The 21,060-nt window shown below is 47.6% G+C and overlaps 1 protein-coding gene across 1 annotated transcript in view; it reads left to right on the top strand.

The window, feature by feature from the left end:
* Positions 1 to 21,060, top strand: part of CUNH1orf50 (chromosome unknown C1orf50 homolog) — a 348,220-nt gene that overhangs the window by 273,599 nt on the left and 53,561 nt on the right. The gene's annotated exons all lie outside the window — the stretch shown is intronic.

Raw genomic sequence — 21,060 nt, 5'->3', positions numbered from 1 at the left:
TATCTTAAGCAGCAATTATTGTCCAAACAACTTATTAATACCGTGGGTATCAGCTTGCTCAAAACATCAGAGGCAAAGCGTGAGGCATAAACATTGCAGAAGATGGATTGAGAGAAGGATTGTCTCAATTATAAGAGCCCCCCTATTCTCTCCCCACTCACACCAGCAATTTCAGAGACACCTACTGGGCACCCAGCCTCAGCATCTTTCCAGCATCAGGCTGAAATGCAGAAGGCAGGAATGGGGCAGCAATGAATAGGAAACTCAGCTGTACTCAAAACATGCAGCTGAGCATGATGTCATGCCTTAAAATCATAGAATTGTAGAATGACCTTGGTTGAAAGGGATCTTAAAGATCATCAAGCTCCAATCCCCATGCCATGGGCTGGGTCGACAGCTATTATATCAGGCTGCCCAGAGCCCAGTGCAAAACAGTATCACCTATTGCCTTCTGCAGTGATCACTGAGCCCTGGGAGCTCAGGAGGCTGCGAGCATCTTCAGTTGGCCATGGTTATGGCAGCTCAAGGGTTTTGCTCAGAACCACCGTCGGGAGCAGGACTCATGTGCCTGAAGCATTGCCCATAGAGGAGATGGGCTGGGATGCTTCAGAAGTCATTATGTGGGATCTGAGGAGGGTGATCCCCTGGCATGGTGTATTCCAAGCAACCTGAACGAGTAATGCTGAGCTGTCTGTAAAAAGATGCCTTTTTGCACAGGATAAACAACACAACCCCATGCGTCTGGTCAGTGGGGAAAACTTCAAAGCTGAAAACAAAGCAAATTTAGTCACAGCTGCAAATCCTGCTAGGATAAATTGTGTTTGCACAACCTCAATTACTTCAGTTGGTGTGTGCAATATAACACACAGGATTTCCTGGTGATAGTTGGTGCAGCAACATCGCTCTGCCCCATCCAGCACCTGTCAGCCATGATCCGATCCAAGGCCTGAAAAGATGAAGAATGTTCCAAATGGGTTCAGGTTGGATATTACGAAGAATTTATTCTCAGAAAGAGTGGCTAACCATTGACACAGGCTGCCCAGGGACGTGGTGGGGTCACCATCCCTGGAGGTGTTTAAGGACACGGTAGATGTGGTACTTAGAGACATGGTTTATTGGGCAACATTGGTGGTAGGTAGGTTGTTGGACTGGATGATCTGAGAGGTCTTTTCTAACCTGAATGACTTTATGATTCTGAATGTCCCTATGAGCACTGAGCACCCTACAGGGCACCCTTTGTTGAGGACAAGAGGAGAGAGCAGCCCCAGGAACTTAGTTTTATCAGAACTGTGCAAAAGCATGAATGGTTGAGTTGGAAGGGACCTTAAATCCCATCCAGTTCCAATCCAATGCCGTGTTCTGGTTGCCCCTCTCAGAGAAGAATGCTCAGGGCCCCACGGAGCCTGGCCTTGGGCATCTCCAGGGATGGGGCACCCACAGTTCCTCTTCTCCCTCCTGCTTATAAACTCCTCTCAAGCCTGAACACTCCCAGCTCCCTCTGCCTTTCTTGGTAAGATGAAGCCACTCACCCTGGAGGGAGAGCTTCAGTGCACAGCAACACGGCAGGGGCAGGTTCAGACTGGGGACAGAAACCCACAGTGCAATGAGTGGCATTGAGTGGGGTCTTCTCACCTTGCAAGGAGGCGTGGGGAGGGATGAAGCTCTTACAAGAAAGCTGTGTGTAAGGTGTGTGTCAGCTCCCGGGCAAGAACCCAAGACTGCAGGGATGCTGTATGACAGCGTGGAGAGGAGAGGCTCTGCCTCCCCCTGTCCCAGCTCGCTGCACATGCCAGCCCCTCCGGGAGCATCATCAGCACAGGGTGGGGTTTGCAGCCTTTATAGACACTTCTTCAAAGCCACCGTGTTTGAGGCTGGGGTCACTGCGAGGCCATTCCCTGTCGCTTCTCTGTCAGCTCTTCCCACCCGCCCCCCCCCCCCCCACCCACCAAACACACAAAGCTGTTTTCAAATGAACTGAAATGAATCACCTCTACTCCTCTGACAAACTTTTCTCCTCCTCGCTCCCCTTTGAAGATGGCTGAAAACATGCTAGACTTATCAAGAGTAATTTTAGAGGAAAACAGAAAAAAAAATATGCAAACTACAGACTCAGGCCCCTGAAGACTAAAGCAGCATCGAAGAGCTCTTCTAAGGCGCGTGGATGCAATGAAGCTGCCTTATCTCCGAGTCAGTGCTGGAGTAGAGAGCCACGTAACGAGGGACTATTTCCCATCTGCTGCATAAATCTAAAGTTACTTCAGGCAGAATGAGGAATCAGAAGATACTTCAAAGGCATTTTAGCTCTGTATCTGTGTCAAACTGCAGCTCTAAGCACTCTGTGTTGCCCTCCTATTAAAGATGAACTTTTGTACTCTGTTAGACATCTTAAAAAGCATAAAACATAAGTTCATTTGCTTTTCAAGTACTCCCACCCCCACCCCCTGCTCGGCTCCTTTGCAAAATAGGAGACTGTTCGGGTATTTGTGAACAAACAACCTTGGCTTTGTGCTGTGGTTTCATCTCTCTGCCAGCACAGCCACGTTGGGTGCAACTGAAGTTCTCTGGGTTGCAGAGGGAACATCTCCAGTGGGGCACGGTGGGAGCATCCTGGGACAGGCACCTGCCCCATAGAGTCATAGAATTGTTGAGTTGGAAGGGATTCTTAAAAGTCATCTAGTCCAGCTCCCTACGCCTACAGCTACTTCCCATGGTGTCCCTGCCTTTCTCTGTCCTGAAACTTTTATGCCAGGGGGACGTGGCTGTGCCTGGGGGAGTGTGGTCAGGATGGGATTGACTCAGTGTAACTCTTTTCCTTACAGAGCTTGCGGCTTTATCTGCATTTTCTACAAAATGAGATGAATTGTTCTGGGTTTCCTGCTGTGAAAATTGGATCTCGTCGTTATTAGCTGGCACCAAACCCGTGTCCCAGCATCCTTGTGGGGTGCACCCTACCAAGGCATCCCCATGCAGGACCCCATGAGCGCCAAGAGCACAATGGGATGTGCACTGATTGGCCCTGGCTGGAATTAATTGATGGCACTGAAGCAAAACAAAGAGCTTTGCTGTTTCCAAAACCTACATTACTTCGTGCATTCGCCAGAAGATCTGCAGTTTGGTCTGTGCTTTATGTGGCATAACCTGAAAGAACTGCAGCTCTGCCTTTTTAATGAGCTGCCCACCAGTACTCTGCAGATGGGGCAGCAGGGAGGGAGGATGACCCCATAAAGATGCATTCACACATCTGGGAAGGATGGGAGAGTCGTCGCCATGCGTAGAATCACAGGATCATAGAAACACCCCGAGCTGGAAGGCACCCACACAGATCCCTGAGCCCAACCCCTGGCAGCATGCAGCACCACACAAACCCAAATCCTATGGCTGAGAGAGGTGCCCCGATGCCATGGCAGCTTGGAGCCATGTTCACTGCTTTGGGGAGCTGGGCCATGGCCGTCCCTCTCTGGAGCAGAACCTTCCCCTGATGTCCATCCTCCAGAACCTCCAGGGCCTGAAGGGAATGTCTGTTATGGCACTGGGAAGGAAAGGTGTGAGAAGAGAAGAAGGCACTAGGAAGGAAGAGAAGAGATAGGGAGGACTTTTTACAGAGAGCTCAGAGGCAAAAATTGCAGTGGGAATAATTAGAGGGTTGTGATTCAGGTGTGAGAAAAAAAAAAGGAGAGGAGCATCCATAGGGGAAGTGGAAAGAGAGCACAGGGAGGAGCTAACAGTGTGGAAACAACTGACCATGTCATTCTCCTCCACATCCTTTTTGACTCTTTCAAAGATTTCCCCACGACCCGAGGGACCTGGCTACCCTTCACATGTCTCAGGACTCTTTCTCCATGAATTATCCTATCCAGGTGTCCATGGAGTCAGTTCATCACCACAGTTTGCACTGAGCTCTTGATGTAGCATTCAGGCCTGACAGCCACGTGCTCTCCAGATGGCCATGGAGATTTGTAATGGATTGCTGCCACATCTGTCACCTTCAGCAACACTTTGATCAATGCGTTGGTGATTGTAGGCCATCTGATTTCCTCTGGAGGTGTTGTGTGAGTCCCACATGGTCTTGGCCCTTTGTAACTGTGTGTGTGCTTGCTCTGCTCTATGAGTATTTCTCCAGCACCTTTGAGGCAACCTCTCAGATTTACCCCCTGAAAGAAGCCCTCATGGTGTGGGACCTCCAGGATGTGAGATGTGCAGAATGCCACTGCAAAGTTCAGTTTTATTTTTGGTTAATTTACCTGCCCTTCCTCCTGTGCTCCTTTTACACACTGTTGTCTCTCATTCCCATCAATCTCCTGTAGATACAGGCTCCTAAAATGAAGGAAAAAATGCAACTCCTAGTTTTTAAGCTGCTAATAAGTTCCTCTTTAAAATATTTAATCCAATTCATTATGGTTTGGTGCTTCATTTCCCCAGTGTCTGCTTTCCTCATTTGGAGAGTAATTTCATTTATTTTTTCTTTTTCTTTTTCTTTTTCTTTTCTTTTTTCTTTTCCTTCTTCTTTTCTTTTTTCTTTTTTCTTTTTTCTTTTTTCTTTTTTCTTTTTCTCTTTCTTTTCTTTTCTTTTCTTTTCTTTTCTTTTCTTTTCTTTTCTTTTCTTTTCTTTTCTTTTCTTTTCTTTTCTTTTCTTTTCTTTTCTTTTCTTTTCTTTTCTTTTCTTTTCTTTTCTTTTCTTTTCTTTTCTTTTCCTTTCTTTTCCTTTCTTTTCCTTTCTTTTCCTTTCTTTTCCTTTCTTTTCCTTTCTTTTCCTTTCTTTTCCTTTCTTTTCCTTTCTTTTCCTTTCTTTTCCTTTCTTTTCCTTTCTTTTCCTTTCTTTTCCTTTCTTTTCCTTTCTTTTCCTTTCTTTTCCTTTCTTTTCCTTTCTTTTCCTTTCTTTTCCTTTCTTTTCTTTTCTTTTCTTTTCTTTTCTTTTCTTTTCTTTTCTTTTCTTTTCTTTTCTTTTCTTTTCTTTTCTTTTCTTTTCCTTTTCCTTTTCCTTTTCCTTTTCCTTTTCCTTTTCCTTTTCCTTTTCCTTTTCCTTTTCCTTTTCCTTTTCCTTTTCCTTTTCCTTTTCCTTTTCCTTTTCCTTTTCCTTTTCCTTTTCCTTTCCTTTCCTTTCCTTTCCTTTTTTTCTTTTTTTTTTTAAGAGATAGGTCCAATCTGTAGTTCAACCATACTGGCCTTTAAAACCTAACAATTCTGCTGTACAGTGCTTCAAAGAGCATTTCTCCAGTAAGAACATTTCTCATAGCAATGCAGAGGTTTCACAGATTTTTTAAACATTACCTACATTCCTATATTTTTAATAAATAATAATTAAAAAGAAAAAAAGTCTATCATTGCCCTTAAAGTGCATTTTATCATATTGGGAGATAGCAGAGGCAGTTCTGAACTAACAAGCATGGCCAAGACCCCAGAATGGATTTACCTCGTTTGAGAGGCTTTTCCATTAATTTGTTTCACTCCAGGCAAATTATATGTGCCTCTCAAATTGGGCTTAGTGAAGATCTTAGTCACAAACAATTGGTCTCAAACCTCAGAGATCAAGGGTAGTTGATATCTCTTTTTTCCTGTAATCTAATTTGATTCCCAATAGTGTGTGGCTAATGCAGGCATACAATGCACCAGACGAAGCATTTGCAGCAGAGACAGGGACGTACAGGGCGGTGTTAAGATCTTACTTAGGTTATTATCTGCAGCTCAGAAGGGAATGACAGTTGCGACAAGTGCTGGGAGGATTTGGGGAATGGAGGCATTGCTTTGCACGCAGCTGACACAAGCAGGACTGAGAAAGGAGATCACGATCTTTTAAATGTGCTTTGGGTGATATAAATAATGAGAGGAGAAAGGAATGATCTGATTTCGGTGACGATTCTTTTATCACGTAAAATCTGCATAAACTGCCTGTGACCACACTGACACGGAAAATTAAGAGATTCATAAGCACACAAAGAGGAATGGTTTCCCAAGCAGGGAGAAGGGTACAAAGAGCCCTGAGATTAATACCATAGCAAAGGGTCAAGGCAGAAGTGAGCCCGGTGTTAGAAATGCAACTACTCGCTTGGGCAGAATAGCAGCATCCCCCAGAGAGGCTGAAAAGGATGGTCCATCACTGTCTGCTCACATCTCTTTGTTGGGGTGGTTGTCCTTGCCTCAGTCCCACTGACCGCCTGCCGAGCCAGAAAGGACTCTTCTCCTTAATACTTTTTCCCATCGCTCCACCTTTTGGTTCTTTCCCATGCAAAGGCACTGAAACAGATGGAATAACCCAGGAGAGGACCAGCCAGGCCTTGCTCAACCATCACCGTAACTGAGGTCAGGAAAGATGCTTCTCTTGCCAAAGAGGATGGTTATTTTGACAGGACAAGGGGGAATGGCTTTAAATTAAAAGAGGGGAGATTTACACTAGATCCTAGGAGGATTGTTTTTTACTTAGAGGGAGACTTTTTATTAAGTGAGACACTGGCACTGCTGCCCAGAGAGCTGTGGGTGCTCCATCCCTGCAGATGGCCATGGCCACGAGCTCATGGCAGGGGTTGAAACTGGATCATCTTTAAGGTCCCTTCCAATCTAAGCCATTCTTTGATTCTATGATACTATGATTATCCCTCCATACTGTAGCCTTTGTCCTCTTCTCCCTAGGATTAGCAGGAATTTCCTCCAGAGATATCACCTGCTTGCAGTTCTCTTCCTTGATACCTACAGAGCAGAAGTGACTGCCTCGGTACTGCTGGGGGAGCTTTGCAGAGGAAAGGAGATGTGGTTAAGGTGTTTCCAAGACTCACTTTATCTAAAAGAGTCCTGAGAGGATGATACAGGTAGGCTGTTGGGGTGAGGAACCATTCATCGCCCACACTTGCCAGTTCATCTTGAAGAACAGACAGCTTGAAGTGTGGGGAAAGATGCTAAGATCACTTGTATCATTATAAATATGGCAGCATCTGCCAGCGCATGACACAAAGAAATACTCCAGTATTCAAAGAATATGTGACATTGGTTTGGCATGACCCAAACGATGAGCCATGAAGACCCACCATCTATTGATGACGGGGTATGTGCCAGCAGATGGGGTTGACGGCTTGGCTCACTGTGTATATGTCTTTGCAAAGTGAGTGTTAATCTCTCTGAACATGGATAGAATGATACAAATCCTTACCTAGTGTCCACTCCTGGTGCCATGTTTGCTCCAGGGCTGCCCCTTGTGCTCCAAATTCCCTTTTCAGCTCTTCTCCCAGTCCCAGACCAGAGGCTGATGCTCCATGACAGATAATGTGTCAGAGCTGTTGCCTCCCAGGTGTTTCCTATTGGTTGTGTCCTATCAACAAAACACAGAGCCTGAGGACTGGATGTGCAGTCTCACCTCTGGGAGAACTGGTGCATCATGGACCACCATACCAGTGGGACCAAACATCTGGGAAGTGTGTTGTGGTGTAGATTGTCCATTTGGACTCTCTGCTCCGAAACAAGCTGCTCAGCCCACTGCAAAGTGCCCCTGGGATGCCAGAAGCAATGGAGAGGCCTGGGATTTTTGTGGGGACCAGCCAGTCTGATTCGATTACCAGCAGATTGAGGATTCACACAGAGATAATTAATTAATTGAGACTTTCCCAGTCTCCAGACTTTGGTTTCTATTGATCTCAGTTTTATCTGGAGTAATAGAGACAATTAGGAGGGAACACAGAGGCAGAAATTAATTACCAATGGAATGGAAACCGTGGCTTTCAATTTATTAAACTTTTATCACAAAGGAGCACTGGGAGAGCCTGTGTGCCTCCCCATGCCCCCTGCACCATGTGAGGCACTCCCTTGCGCTTGGTGATCAATAATAAATGATAAACTTGTCCTCCTTCTGAGCAGGGCCAGTGCTCTTGCACCAAGCCCCAGGGTACCAAACCCTTGGAGAAGAGCATCTGGGCTGCTTGGACAGGCAGTACTCACTCCCGACGGGAGCCTGGAGCTGCCAGTGCTGCACTGCAGCGAGCTGCTGCCAGCCCTGCTGCGTCCTGCTGTGCTGATGGCTCTGGTAGGCAGAAGCTGCTCTGCAGGGGCCGGGAATAACTCATTGCTATTCCTGTCCTGAGCTTGCAGTGGAAGGCAGCCCTGCCTGCCCGCGGCATCGGGATGCTGCAGCTGCATCCCACCAGCAGATAACTGAGGCTGTACTCCCATATGTAGCGTCCAAGTCAGATCGCATTGCTGAGGATCTTGAACAGCTGAGCTTTGAAAACTTTCAGGGACGGGGATCCCATGAGCTCTTGTCTGGGGGCTGTACCATTCACATGGGGATATTTTGATTATGCTCCATTGAACTGAGCACTATTTCCGTATCCTCCCATTCTTTCACTCTATACTTCAGCCTCCTTTAAAATCCTCTACTTAAGGCAGTGAAAGAGAATCACAGAATCATTAAGGTTGGAGAAGACCTCTAAGATTATCCAGTCCATCCCCAAGCCACCCCCACCAAACCCACTGACCGTGTCTCTGAGTGCCACATCTCCATGGATCTCGAAAACTTCCAGGTACGGTGACTCCACCACCTCCCTGGGTGCTAGCACTGGTGTCCCTGTGCCAGTACCCAACCAGTCTTCTGTAGAAGCTTTCCCTATTATCCAATCTGAAACTACAGGTGCAACTCCCTGAGCTGGAACTGAAGTAGTTCCCTTGGTTTCTTTTTGTGTCCTCTTCTCTATCCCTTGACCATCTCGGTGGCCTACACTGCACTTGTCAACTGCTGGACTTTGACAGCATGAGTGGGAATGGTTTTAAGTTGTGCCAGGAGAGGTTCAGGTTGGAAATTAGGAAAAATTTCTTCTCAGAAAGAGTGATCAGGCACTGGCACAGGCTGCCCAGGGTGATGGTGGAGTCACTGTCCCTGGAGGTGTTCAGGAACATGGAGGTGTGGCACTGAGGGATGTGGTCAGTGGGCATGGTGGAGATGGGTTGGGGATGGGCTGGATGATCTTAGTGGTCTTTTCCAACCTTAATGACTCTATGATTCCTTGATCTGCTGTATGGAGTGGCCAGAATGTCACACAGTGCTCAGCTGTGGCTAATTACATGCTGAGTAGGGGGCATGGTGACTTTCTCAGATGTACCAGGTATCCTTTGCCTAATGCGGACCAGTCTAACAAAAGCCCCCATCACCTCTGGCTCAAGGTGGTCTGATCTGGCCCATGCTCAGTCAGTACGGTCAGGTCAGGACCCCAGTGGTCATACTGGCCTTAGCCAAACTGCAGATTTTTGCATCACCAGAAACCTTTCTAGGGTCTTTTATGAGCACATCGAATTCTCTCATCCCAGGATCAACACAGCAAGCCCTATAATGATGCAAAAAATGCCCGTTTATTACCATGTATTTAAGACGGTTCAGTTTCTTTGCAAGTCTTTTTCTGAAGCATCAAGTCCAAAGATTGAGGTTTGTGGTATTCCCCCGGCGACAACTGACTCTTTCACTGAGGTCACAGATTTAAGATTCTTAATGTGAGTCGGCATTGCGCTGGATTGCAAAGGGAAAAGCACTCTGGAACAGCTGACTTGCTGATGGCAGTGTGTGCATGCTCTCAGAAATTAAGCAGTTGGGGGCCTGACCAGTATTTGACTAGGATGCAGATTTTAAATCCCTGGTACAGAAAGCACAAGCCAATTAGTCATGCTTAAATACATGGGAGATTGCTGGAGCCCTGAGCCTGCATGAGCTGTAAGACTCAAGTCTGCCCTGCTAGTGAACCGATTTGCAGGAAAATAGGGGAGGAGACGTTTTCTCAAAGTGAAACATATATTCTAGGAGGATGTGATGTTTTAATACAATTAAATGAATGGCAGATTAACCTCCATAGCCTTGATTAGCCTTATACTGGGATTCACAGGTGAAGCAAATATGAAAAACACAAAGAAAACAATCTACAGTTAAGGGGATTTGGAATGTATGATTTTCCATAGCAGCTCTTAATGTTTCCTGAGACGCTGTAGTAAAGACAAACACAACTTTGGAATTGTGTCCCTCCTGACCCAACAAGGTCCGGCTCATCTTTCATTTACATGTCACTCAGCGCATCCTCCTGCTCGCCTGTGAATCCTAAATTCGATCTGATTTTAGTCTGATTACTTTCCCCTCCACTTGAGAGAATTAATTAATCTCCGGCTCTGCTCTGGGCTTTTTTCCCAGTCGATGAGAGGAGGAAGGAAAGGGTGGTGTATGTGTCATTAATCATCATTACATTCGTGGCTCTGGAATTAGCTTGCCATGAAAGCCAACACTTGTACAGTAGAGGAACTCTGCCACATCCCTGTACATCTGAACCTCTACAGACTTTACCAGAGAGAAGCTGAGGTTTGAGGAAGGAGTAACCCTCATGTAGATGCCACACAGTGGAGGGAAGCTAGAACCTCCTCGGCGTCAAAGGGGCTCTACCACAGTGGGTCATCTCTGTATGAATCGGTACAACTCTGGAATTGTTAAGTCAACGCTCAAGTCAAGCCAGAGCTTCGTGTCACTGATTGCCATGGCCCATAGCTCCCTTGCGGTGGCCAACTTCATGCCTCTCATTGAGATGCCTCTCATTGAGATGTCCCACTTCATACCCTCCATACCTCCCTTGGGTTGCCCAACTTGATGCCCAGTGCTGGCTCCATGTGCCATACATAAAGTTTTCCATCCACTCTACACAGCACATGGCCTCAAGGTACATAGGGAAGATAAGGGATTAAAGAAGGCATTTCCCTGCAGCAAGCCTTGCTTTCCAGGCAGAGCTCATCTGCCTTCAACTCTGCCCCCAATTTTAATTTTTTTTTTTAATAAAATAGTACAAGGAGGTCTTCAAGGTTCTCAGTGGTGTCTCCAAGTGTAAAAGCCTGTGCACGCATCCTGCTGTGAGTGCTGGTGCTTTTGGAGGGTGAAGGGAAAGGTCCCATCTCCTAGAGACTGTTCTGTATGGCTCTTGGTGGCAGTGCTATCCAGCTTCATACACCTCCTGAATCATAAACAGGAGCAATGTACACAATGCATCAGAGCATCTCCCCCAAGCCTTCCTCTTCTCCTTCCTGATGCACTATATGTTTGCCAGTGCAGTAGAAAATAGGTGACTACTGAGTCAGCCTGAGCTCCTGATCCTTGTGCCTCTTCTGTCTGCCTTTTGCTCCAAGCTTTGACAAATGAGCGTCTGCTTCGCTTTACACAAAAGTGCTCTGCTTGTGCCACGAGCCAATGTGATGGTGATGGTGGGACCGTGCTGGGGCAGGGGGTCTCAGGTCACACCTCGGAGGACCCTGTGTTTAAATGACACTTAAAGCAATGCACAGCATCTGCCCAGGCACTGCTTTTCCAGGATACAGCCCCCATCGGATGAATGTGACCCATCCACATCGGCCTTTGATATGCGACCTTGCAACCAGCCTTGTTAAAATGTATGCCTCTGAAATGAGCCCACCTTAACCAGGATGCAGCATTACACTGTCATTACTGATTGCACGTCTTGCTTTCTCTCTGTCTCCCTGTAAATAATGTATCTTAATAACCACGCACGCAGAGCAGGCTGCCTTTAACAGACACTGCCTAGAGTAGCCGTGCTGAGGAAGCACATTCACTCACGCTATGCCTCAAAGCTCTTCATTAGTACATCAGAAAAGGCCAGAAAAGCAATGCAAATATTCTGATCAGTGCTTTCAGAAGGATTTACCATCCCTGCCTGGGTTGGGAGTGTCTCCCTGCCCACAACTCTGCTGCAGCCTTCCTCTGAGTCTGCCCGGCACCTTCAGGACCTATTACAGTCTTACAAAGCAATGTGCCCACCACACCGCCTTCCCCTTTCCTCTTCTTTTCATCTAACTGCAGTCTTTTAATCCCTCAGTCAAGCACAATGGGCTCAGAGCCAGCCCTGGACCAGGATCCATCTGCCTTTCCCCACAAACTACAGGGCTCGGCAAGTGCAAACCATCCCTGGCTGCAGGATCGCAGTGACCTCAGCCCTGTGCCAAAGGCCAACTGCTGGCAAACAGAGAAGTTGCCCAGAGAAGCTGTGGATATCTCATCCATGGACGTGTTCATGGCCAGGCTGGATGGGGAGCAACCGAGTCGAGCAGAAGCTGTCCTTGCCTATGGACAGGAGAGTGGAACTGGATGGGCTTCAAGGTCTCTTCCAATCCATTCTCTGATTCTGTGACTCTATGACACTTTGCAAAGCCACCAGCTCCACCAGGGACATGGCCCAGAACCCAGCCAAGCCAACGCTACCCCACTCATGTTGATGAGCAGATCTGAAGCTGCACTTTGCAAAGCTCATGTTCTCCTTTGTACAAGATTTTTTCCCCTGGAAAGCCCCTTGCTTGCACCGTGTGGATGACACCAGCTGAATTTGCCATGATTCAAGGTGTTATTACAATGAATGTGAGCTTGAATTAATAATGGCACTTTGAAGCCACTCTCTGTGCTTGCCTGAATCCCCCCACTGCACGACTGGCACTGTGCTGCCGAGGAACCGCATACACGCTGCTTCATTTTGCAATTATAATGGCCTTACTCTAAGAGAGATAAACAGTGTGCAGAGGTTTTGCTGGCAAAACACAACTCCAAATGAACTGATAAAAACGGTTCACAAAAAGCTATTTCCAGCTACTCTGCCCAGCTGGAGCTGCCTCTCCTCCCTGCCTCCGAGGGCAGCTGTGGCCATTGCAGAGGGTGCATCCGTGCAGGAGGTCAGTGTGCAGGGACAGGCTGCAGGGATGTGCTGGGGGCATCACCAGAAGTCCTGCTCTGAGATACTTCCAACTCTGGAGCAGAGCCAGAGCCATTTACTCAGAATGTCCCAAGTCACTTTTGTGACAGATCCTCACACAAAGCAGTCACAGCAGCCCTTCCCCTGCTGCTGCTGCTCACTCACTCTCATCAAAATGCAGAGCATCCCTTACCTCTGGACAGCTTACAGTAAGCAGTTGTCAGACACTTCTATAATCCCAGGTATAATAAACCATCCCTGGCTGCCTGATGCCTGTATCTGAGATGTGAGCCAGCTGTGCGTGAGGACGACGCTTTGCATGCAGATTATTTAGCTGTCCTCAGTCTGATCCAAACAATCCCAACGCACAATCGGTAGCAACACCTCCTCCTTCTGGAATCTGGTTTTAGGACAGTGGAGGGAGGGAGGGTTTACACTCACCAGGAAAATCCCATGAAGGGCCACTTAGGATCAGCTGCAGTTATCTGAAGTGTGTGCAGATGCAGGACCGCAGCCCTTCTGTCCCTTAGTATCAGCTGGAGTACTGCTGGATCCCCAGAGCTACTTCAAATCCCCTTCTCAGGCATGGCTTAAAAACCATTATTTCTATTTTGCAGATGATTTGGAGTTCTCATCTTCAGCCTTTGACGTCTAAAATATCTGCAGCCTTTTCTAATGCCCAGAGGAGCACGGGGTGTTCACCTTCTGGGAGAGCAACAGCAGTTCACGGGCTGCAGCTCATGGCCTTCTCTCCAGAAAGGGGAATTTGCTGTCCATCTGCAAATCCAGCATGCTGCACAGAGTCTGCATGGGGACCTCTGTAGGCAGCATAAACGTGAGTGCATCTTTGCTCCAAAAGTAACACCTGCTATTTCATTATATCATCTCACAACGTCAGAGGTGGATGTTGGTGGAACAGCAGTAAGGGTTGGACCTTCTCACCAATATCCCATTACACTTTCTAGCTGTGTGACAGATGGCAGCAGACAGCCTGACAGAACAGCATCTGACACAAGAGAGTGTACGAAGCAAAGGGGTATCATTGAATTCCTCTGTGCAGAAACAATGGCACCCGTGACATTCATTGTCTCTTGTGAATGTTTATGGAGAAGAGTAGATGTGAGCACAGTGAGGGGTGGGTGCTGCATTTCAGCAGTGGTGACAAGCCACATTCTGGATGGCCATGAAGATTCTGATGAGCAAGAGTGCAGGCTCTTCTTCATCACTGGCAAAAAAATGATATATAGATAATAGGTAGATAAATAGATGATAGATAGATAGATAGATAGATAGATAGATAGATAGATAGATAGATAGATAGATAGATAGATAGATAGATAGATGATGGTGGTGACCACATTGAAAAATAGCATTCTGTAGTTGAGAATGTGCTCTACCAAATAGTGTTATTGTGTTTTTGGTATCTGCTGTAATCTCCATGGAAATGAGTAGGAGGCACTACTTTCAGGGTGACTGGCTCTTATATATAGAAGATGAATCTCTCCAGCATCTAGATTCAAATGCTCAGTTTCCTCATAATAAATCCTGTGCAATCCAAAGGAGATCTCCTCCTGCATCCCATGAGTTGTCCCGCATTCTTGGGTAGCAATTCTGCTTACACTGAAAGGTGTCCTGAAGAACGGCTCCTGATGGGATTCCCAACAGGACAGAAGGACTGGTGACTTTGTAGGGGATGTCCTGAGAGGGGACTGGGAAAGGTCTGAGGCTTCTTGGTCTCCAGGTCTGTAGGCCACTATCATTCTGCAACACCCTAGGCCTCAAGGACTTCAGGCCACATTCTAGACCCTCAGAATCAGTAGTCTTGGATCCCACATTATTTTTTTTTGTGTCCCTGAGCTCTTTGGGTTTCTGGAGATGAGCTGTGTGCTCCTGGCTCTCCTGTGATGTGTCTGGAGTTAGGCCAAGGGCTTTGCTTGGTGTCCCCCTCCTGCCATTGTCTCTTTGTTGTTCTTCTCTATGGGTAAGCAGATAAACCTTTAGCACATATCCTAATGTTTATTGTATCTCTATGACAGATACTTCTATCATATCCCCTTCAGCAGTCATGGAGTGTGACCACCACAGGCAGACCCCCTCCAGCATGCAGAACATGACAACAGGGTTCAGCAGAGGCTGTCTCCACATTTGGGCTCAGCAGCATGGTTTTGTTGCTGTGGAATCATAGAATCATCAAGGTTGGAAAAGACCACTAAAGATCATCCAGTCCAACCATCAACCGATCCCCACCATGCTCACTAACCATGACCCTCAATTCCACATTTCTTGACAACCTCCAGGGACAGTGACACCACCACCTCCTTCGTTTCCATGTGCATCTAATAGGAATTCTTTCTGATGCCAAAACACCTGGAAATGCTCTTGGTGCCATGTTCAGTAGGATGGCATGCAACATGCTCACACCCATCACCCTGCAGCAGGTTGGATAACACTTTGCAAGGGCCTGAAGTGCAATTCCTTGCCCAGTTTGGGGGACACAGCTCTTCCTTGTGAAGCTTGTTTCCACCAGCCCTATCTATTGCCCTGCACTGCTTTAGTGGCTGCATATGGGGTTTTAAATTCAGGAAGACGACCTGTCTAGCACAAGGTGGGAATTGTCACTCACTCACTTGTTGAAAGATGGCCAGTGTGGATCTGACAGCAGCAGGCAAAGGGAAGGAAAGGAGGAACCGTGTCCATATCCCTACTGCACAGTCAAGGATGCTGAGGGACCAAAGCATGATGATGCAGTCAGCTACCTACCATCAATCACAGGGCCTCAGCAGAGGCTTCTGAGTATTTAAATTGTTAATTAAGATTAATGAAATGCGCTTATGCAGTTTATCTAAGTGCATGTTCTGAAACTGAAACCCAGTCATTAATTAGTGAGTGAGACAATCTGAGGAGCTCAGTGCAATCCCCTCTTAAGCCCCAATCAGGTACATCAGCATAGCTCCAGGCACAAGGATGTGGCCCTATCCAGACAGCACTACACTAAAACACAAGAGCTGATGACTGAGATGAGACACAGTGTGTTTCCCACCAACTTTCCAGCCAGTGAATGCTTTTCACTTGAAGGTCCATCCTGTTCAGGGCCAGGAATGGGAGACACGACCTGTTAATTTGTCTTTCCCCCTCAAAAAAAAAAAAAAAAAAAAAGATTAATTTGAAAAGCTTGGGGATTAGAGAAGAATTAGAGCTCCCTAGAAATCCCATTCCCTGATCTGCCCAACCCAAGGACCCCCAAACCAGCAAGCAGGAAGGCAGCACCCCCCCATGGAGACTAAAGAGGACAAACACATCCCACTACAGGGTCAGTCAGAACTGTGACTGTCCATTCCTTGCACTGCCACAGATGCACAGCTGGAGGATCTTGCACGCGACAGCTTATGTTCACCTCCTGGGTGACCATTCCTGGTGGAGGGTACAGGGCATGGGGCCATGTTGCCTTCTGTCTCCTGGTACAAACTCCCCCCCATGTCTGGAGTTTAGAGATGAGTTTCAGGACATGTCTCACGGCCACTCTCTAGGGCATTTGAGAAAATAGCGTAACAGAATGACTTTCTCCACAGTGCAATAAAACAGATAGGTTGGCAGTAAACTGCATCAATTACAGGGAACTCAGTAATTAATTAGAAGCCAGGAGTCTTCCCATCCCTCAGTGCAGCTCTGAAATTAAGAGCTGGAGTGAAGAATAACTTCCAGGCCAGACAGCCAGTGCTGGGGCCACACGATTGCCTCCCACGCAGAGACACACCGAAGAGTGCAATTGCCTCCTAGAAGATGTCAATCGATTTGCTTTTCAGTTGGCAGCAAGGACACGGGTTTGACCTCTGCCTGCAGAGAGAGAGGAGAGCATTTAGGTGATGACTGTGGGAGGGGATCCAAAACAGTTAATACAATTGCGAGTGGAAAAGCGTCTTCCTGAACTGGGAATGGGCTTTCTGCTCATTGGAAAGCAGCAGAAGTGGATGAGTAGGGGAGGGAGCAGAGCAGAGAGGTCACAGTGCCTACACATCCCTTCCCAGAAAACAGCATTCCTCACTCTGCCCTGCATGGATGCAGCTTGGTTGGGATATTCCTCAGCAAATCTGCTAAGCCAGAGCTTTGCTAATGGAGCCTGCACGGCAGCAGCCGGGGTCCTGACAGCCAGAAGCAAAGGCAATCAAAGCCTCCAAAGCAGCAATCAGACGCCCTCCAAATTGAGCAGACGTGAGAAGTGAGTTTGCAACTTCCGATCGATCTGGCAGCCAAGGTCGCTTAGAGGGAAGCTGAGTTCCTGGAGAAGCCACTGTGGTAAGCGAGCTGTAATAGGAATAAGCCGTAATAGTCTCCAGCCAGCATGGACCTCCAGCTGCCACTGACCCAGTTAACACGAACACTCGCCTGCAGGAAACTTCTACTCCATTTTTAAGGTATTATGTCAAGAAAGCCAGATCATGGCATAGAGAGGAGCCTGGGAAGGGAACGTGTTATTCTGCTATGTGTGCAGGACAGAGTGTGGGAGGCAGGTGATTTAGAAAAGTGTGTCACATTGTCACATCCCTCAGAGCCTTGGGCTGAACTCTAACTAACATTGACTCAAACCTTAACCCAACCCTAACCCTAAGCCTAACCCTAACCCTAACCCTAACTCTAACTCTAACCCTAACCCTAACCCTAAGCCTAACCCTAACCCTAAGCCTAACCCTAACCCTAAGCCTATCCCTAACCCTAACCCTAACCCTAACCCTAACCCGAACCCTAACCCTAACCCTAACCCTAACCCTAACCCTAACCCTAACCCTAAGCCTATCCCTAACCCTAACCCTAACCCTAACCCTAACCCTAACCCTAACCCTAACCCTAACCCTAAACCTCACCTTAACCCTAACCCTTACCCTAAACCGAGACATGTCCCCAGAGGTGGGACAGTTCTGTCCTTGTGGGGTTTTCAAGGTGTAGGTAGAGCCATTGGTATCTTGATCTAGTTGGGAACAGTCCTGCCATGAGCAAGGAGTTTGGCAGGGGATCTCAGAGGTCCTTTAATCGTCCCTAGTGGGTTTCACAGTACTGTGCCTGCTGAACATCACTTATCTGCTGATTAGGCTTCAGTGCAGGGATGCCATGGGGTGGTATAACCCCAAATGTGACCAGCACGACCAACTTGGAGGCCCTGGCTCCTCAGTCCAGATGCAGTGCCTGCTGCCTGCAGGAAGGCTTTTCTCACTGACCTTGAAATGAGCAGGACTGTGCCTTGTGTCTACCCACTGGATTTTGATGGAGCCCTGAGTAGTGGCAAGAAGCCAAAAATTGCCCACACAATGGCAAGTAAATCAGCATCACATATGATACCTGGACTCACTTGGCAGCCCATAGTCCTGTGTGTGCATACTTTTCAACATTCTAGGCCAACTAGCCCTCATTAGAGACCAGCACAAGAATTGCTTGGTTGCAAGCCAGCTCCCATCAATTCCCCAAAGCCTTTTTCTTTCTCTCTTCCCCCCTTCTCCTCCAGGGAAGCAGCCCCAGAGCAATGCCAGCACTGCCAGGCACACCTCAGCACAGCAAAGCAGTTCTCCTGCTGCATGCCTCGGGGCTCCTGGCATGCTGACAGCATAGCTCTGGGCACCCTGCTCTGATCCCATCTTATTTATGGCACATCCTTCCTGTCCTCTCCCAGCGATTATTGTCTGAAATGTTGTAATTTAGATTCTGGCTGTGTTTGATTGCAAACTCTTCCAATCTACAAATTTCAGTGACGAGCACTGGAGCAGCTCATTTACATGCCAAAGTGATCAATCTGCAACTGCTTGTTACACAAGCGAATAAATAAATAACAGAAACATTAAAGAACGAGAAACAATCAGCCATATTAACAATTAGATGTCTAATAACGGAAAACTCTGACATCCATAACAGAGAACAAGGGGAGGAGGAATGGGACAAGCTTTCTCAGCATTGCCCAGGGCTGCTCAGCATTCATCTATCTCCTCTCATCCTATGAGCCAACAGGGATGCGCATCAATGCCAGGAGACAGCAAGCAAGGGATGGAGCGTGAAATCCTGGCTTTTAAAGCCCATACCTGTCTTTGTCTCTTACACGTGCTCCATGTGAAGCATCTGTCTCGGGAACGACACATCCCCTGGGACAGCAATTAACACATTTTAAACACGGAGTGTCAAATGCCCACGCAGCCTGATTTTCAGCTAGCATGTCAGGAAATCCTTCCAGGGCATCTGAACCACCCCGGCTTCTCGTTTCAGCCATCAAAACATGGAATGCCAAAGCCATCACATCTCGCAGGGTGTTTATCTGGTGGTCAGCAGGGTTGGGCATTTGGGCAGCAAAAAATCACAGCTTTCCAGTGCTCCGGGCTCTGTTCTTTGGGCACTGTGAAACCATCAGTGACTGCAGACACACGGATGCTCTGAGCTGTCCCGTCCCCACGGGCATGGTGGAAGCCTGGGATGCCAATGGGTGTGTGCATACCTGACAGCACTGATGATGTCTCACCTGCCTGCCTCTGTCACTGCTTCCCTCACAGTGACAGGCGGGTGTTAGCTGCTTGATTTTCCTTTTCTGGCAGCTCCTGCCTGTCACTGCTCGGCACCGCAGGGGATCCCCAGCGGGAAGGCAGCAGGGGAACATCTCTCCCTGTTTTCTGCTGTCAGGCAGCTGGTGTGTGGTTGCCATCAGTGGGAAGACAGGAAGGAGGCTTTGCGGGGGTCATTTTTCTTCCACGAAGAGCTGCAAGGTTGGCACTGATCTATCTTGCCTGGCAGCACTGGACAGGAGAGCAAGGAGGTGAAGGAGCCTGGGTGTCCTGAAAGGAGGGGGAAGGTTGCTCATCCAAAGGCAGCAATGGACACCTTGATGATATGGGTGTTCGCTGGGGTGCCCTGGATCCCCCTGAACTCAGGGCTGTTTGCTTTGGGGCTGGATTTGGGGCCAGCCAGGGCTCTGAAGAGCACATACATCGCACGCTGTTTCTCCCATAGGCACTCAGCTTCCCATCTCCCTCGGGCGAGGACCCATTTCACGTCACCTGGGTTTTCCCGCAGTCATCCTATGCCACCTCCAGCCCTGGGTTTGGAGAAAGAGCTTTGAGCGGCAGATGACACCAAATGGCTGAGAGAGCACTGCCACCTCGTGGCACTCTGCCTGTGCTCAGCAGACTCAGGGACCTGAAGTGATGCATGGCCCAACATCAGCTTCCAGGAGATGCTGGAAATCCATGGTCAGCCCCATAACTTCAGCGTTTATGTGATGTCAAAGGACATGGGACGAAGGACGCAGGAACACCAAGACACAGCCATCCATCAAACCCAGACGAAATGATGGAGTGGACTCATTTTGGCTGTATATTAACAAAGGGTAATAGGGCAGAAATACAATTACTGTCCAGAAGTACCATTTTGTGGAAGGTAGGTCTTTTCAAGCTCACCTGTCATCTTTTCTTGACACGATTACAGGTCCAGTTGACAGAAGATCTGTGTTGATAGAATAAAATTGCTTTTTCTTCTGGGCATCTGATTTATTACAGGATTGACATTTTGATTAAAAATGTGTATTATATTGCATTAAGAGGGCGTATGAATTAAAGACCAGCTCAGTGACAGATCTCCAAAGGTAGCTATTACTGGAGATGTACTGATTAGCAAAGTTTTATGTGCAAGGACTTCCATGGTTCATTTTCAAATTGAACTGGACAAGAGAAGAGGGGAGAGGAGAAAGAGAGATAGAAAGAGAGAGAGAAAGAAAGTTCATTTGGAAGGGGCCTACGAAGATCATCGAGTCCATCTGCCTGACCACTAACCAGAAGTTAAAAAGCATGATTAAGGGTATTATCCAAATGCCTCTTGAACATTGACTCTTCCACAGTTTGTTCACCTTCATGTTAAAGAAATATCTCCTAAAGTCCAATCTGAACCTTCTCTGGTTCAGCTTTGTGCCATTCCTGTGTATTCCACTGTGGCTGACCAGAGGCATCTCCTTTCCCCCAGTCAGGAAGTTGGCAGAGGGCAGTGGTTGCCTTTTGTCCTCCTTTTCTCCCAGCTAAACAACTCAGTATCCCCAGGCTCTTTAAGTTGGTCCTGACTTGCAGGCCTTCTACCAGCCTTACTGCCCTCTTGTGAACAGAGGAGGGTCCAGCTCTTTTTCCAGCCAATTCCTTCAGGATTTGGGTGAATCCCAACAGGAATCGTGGGCTAAGGAACATTCAGCAGATACAACTGGTCCCATACAGTTTTGGTGACCTCAGATGGAAAGTCACTGCTCCCCAGTAATTAGTCCTTCAATATGTAGGTCCAGGCAGCCCAAGACATATCATTAATGCAAAAACTGAGGAAGAAAAGGCATTGAATGCAACTTCATTACTTTTCAGGTGAA

This window comes from Cyrtonyx montezumae, unplaced genomic scaffold (genome assembly GCF_038088225.1).
Source record: "Cyrtonyx montezumae isolate F1298 unplaced genomic scaffold, pur_monq_1.0 scaffold_21, whole genome shotgun sequence".
In the NCBI taxonomy this organism is placed as follows: domain Eukaryota; kingdom Metazoa; phylum Chordata; class Aves; order Galliformes; family Odontophoridae; genus Cyrtonyx; species Cyrtonyx montezumae.
This window is presented reverse-complemented; position numbering and strand designations above follow the sequence as displayed.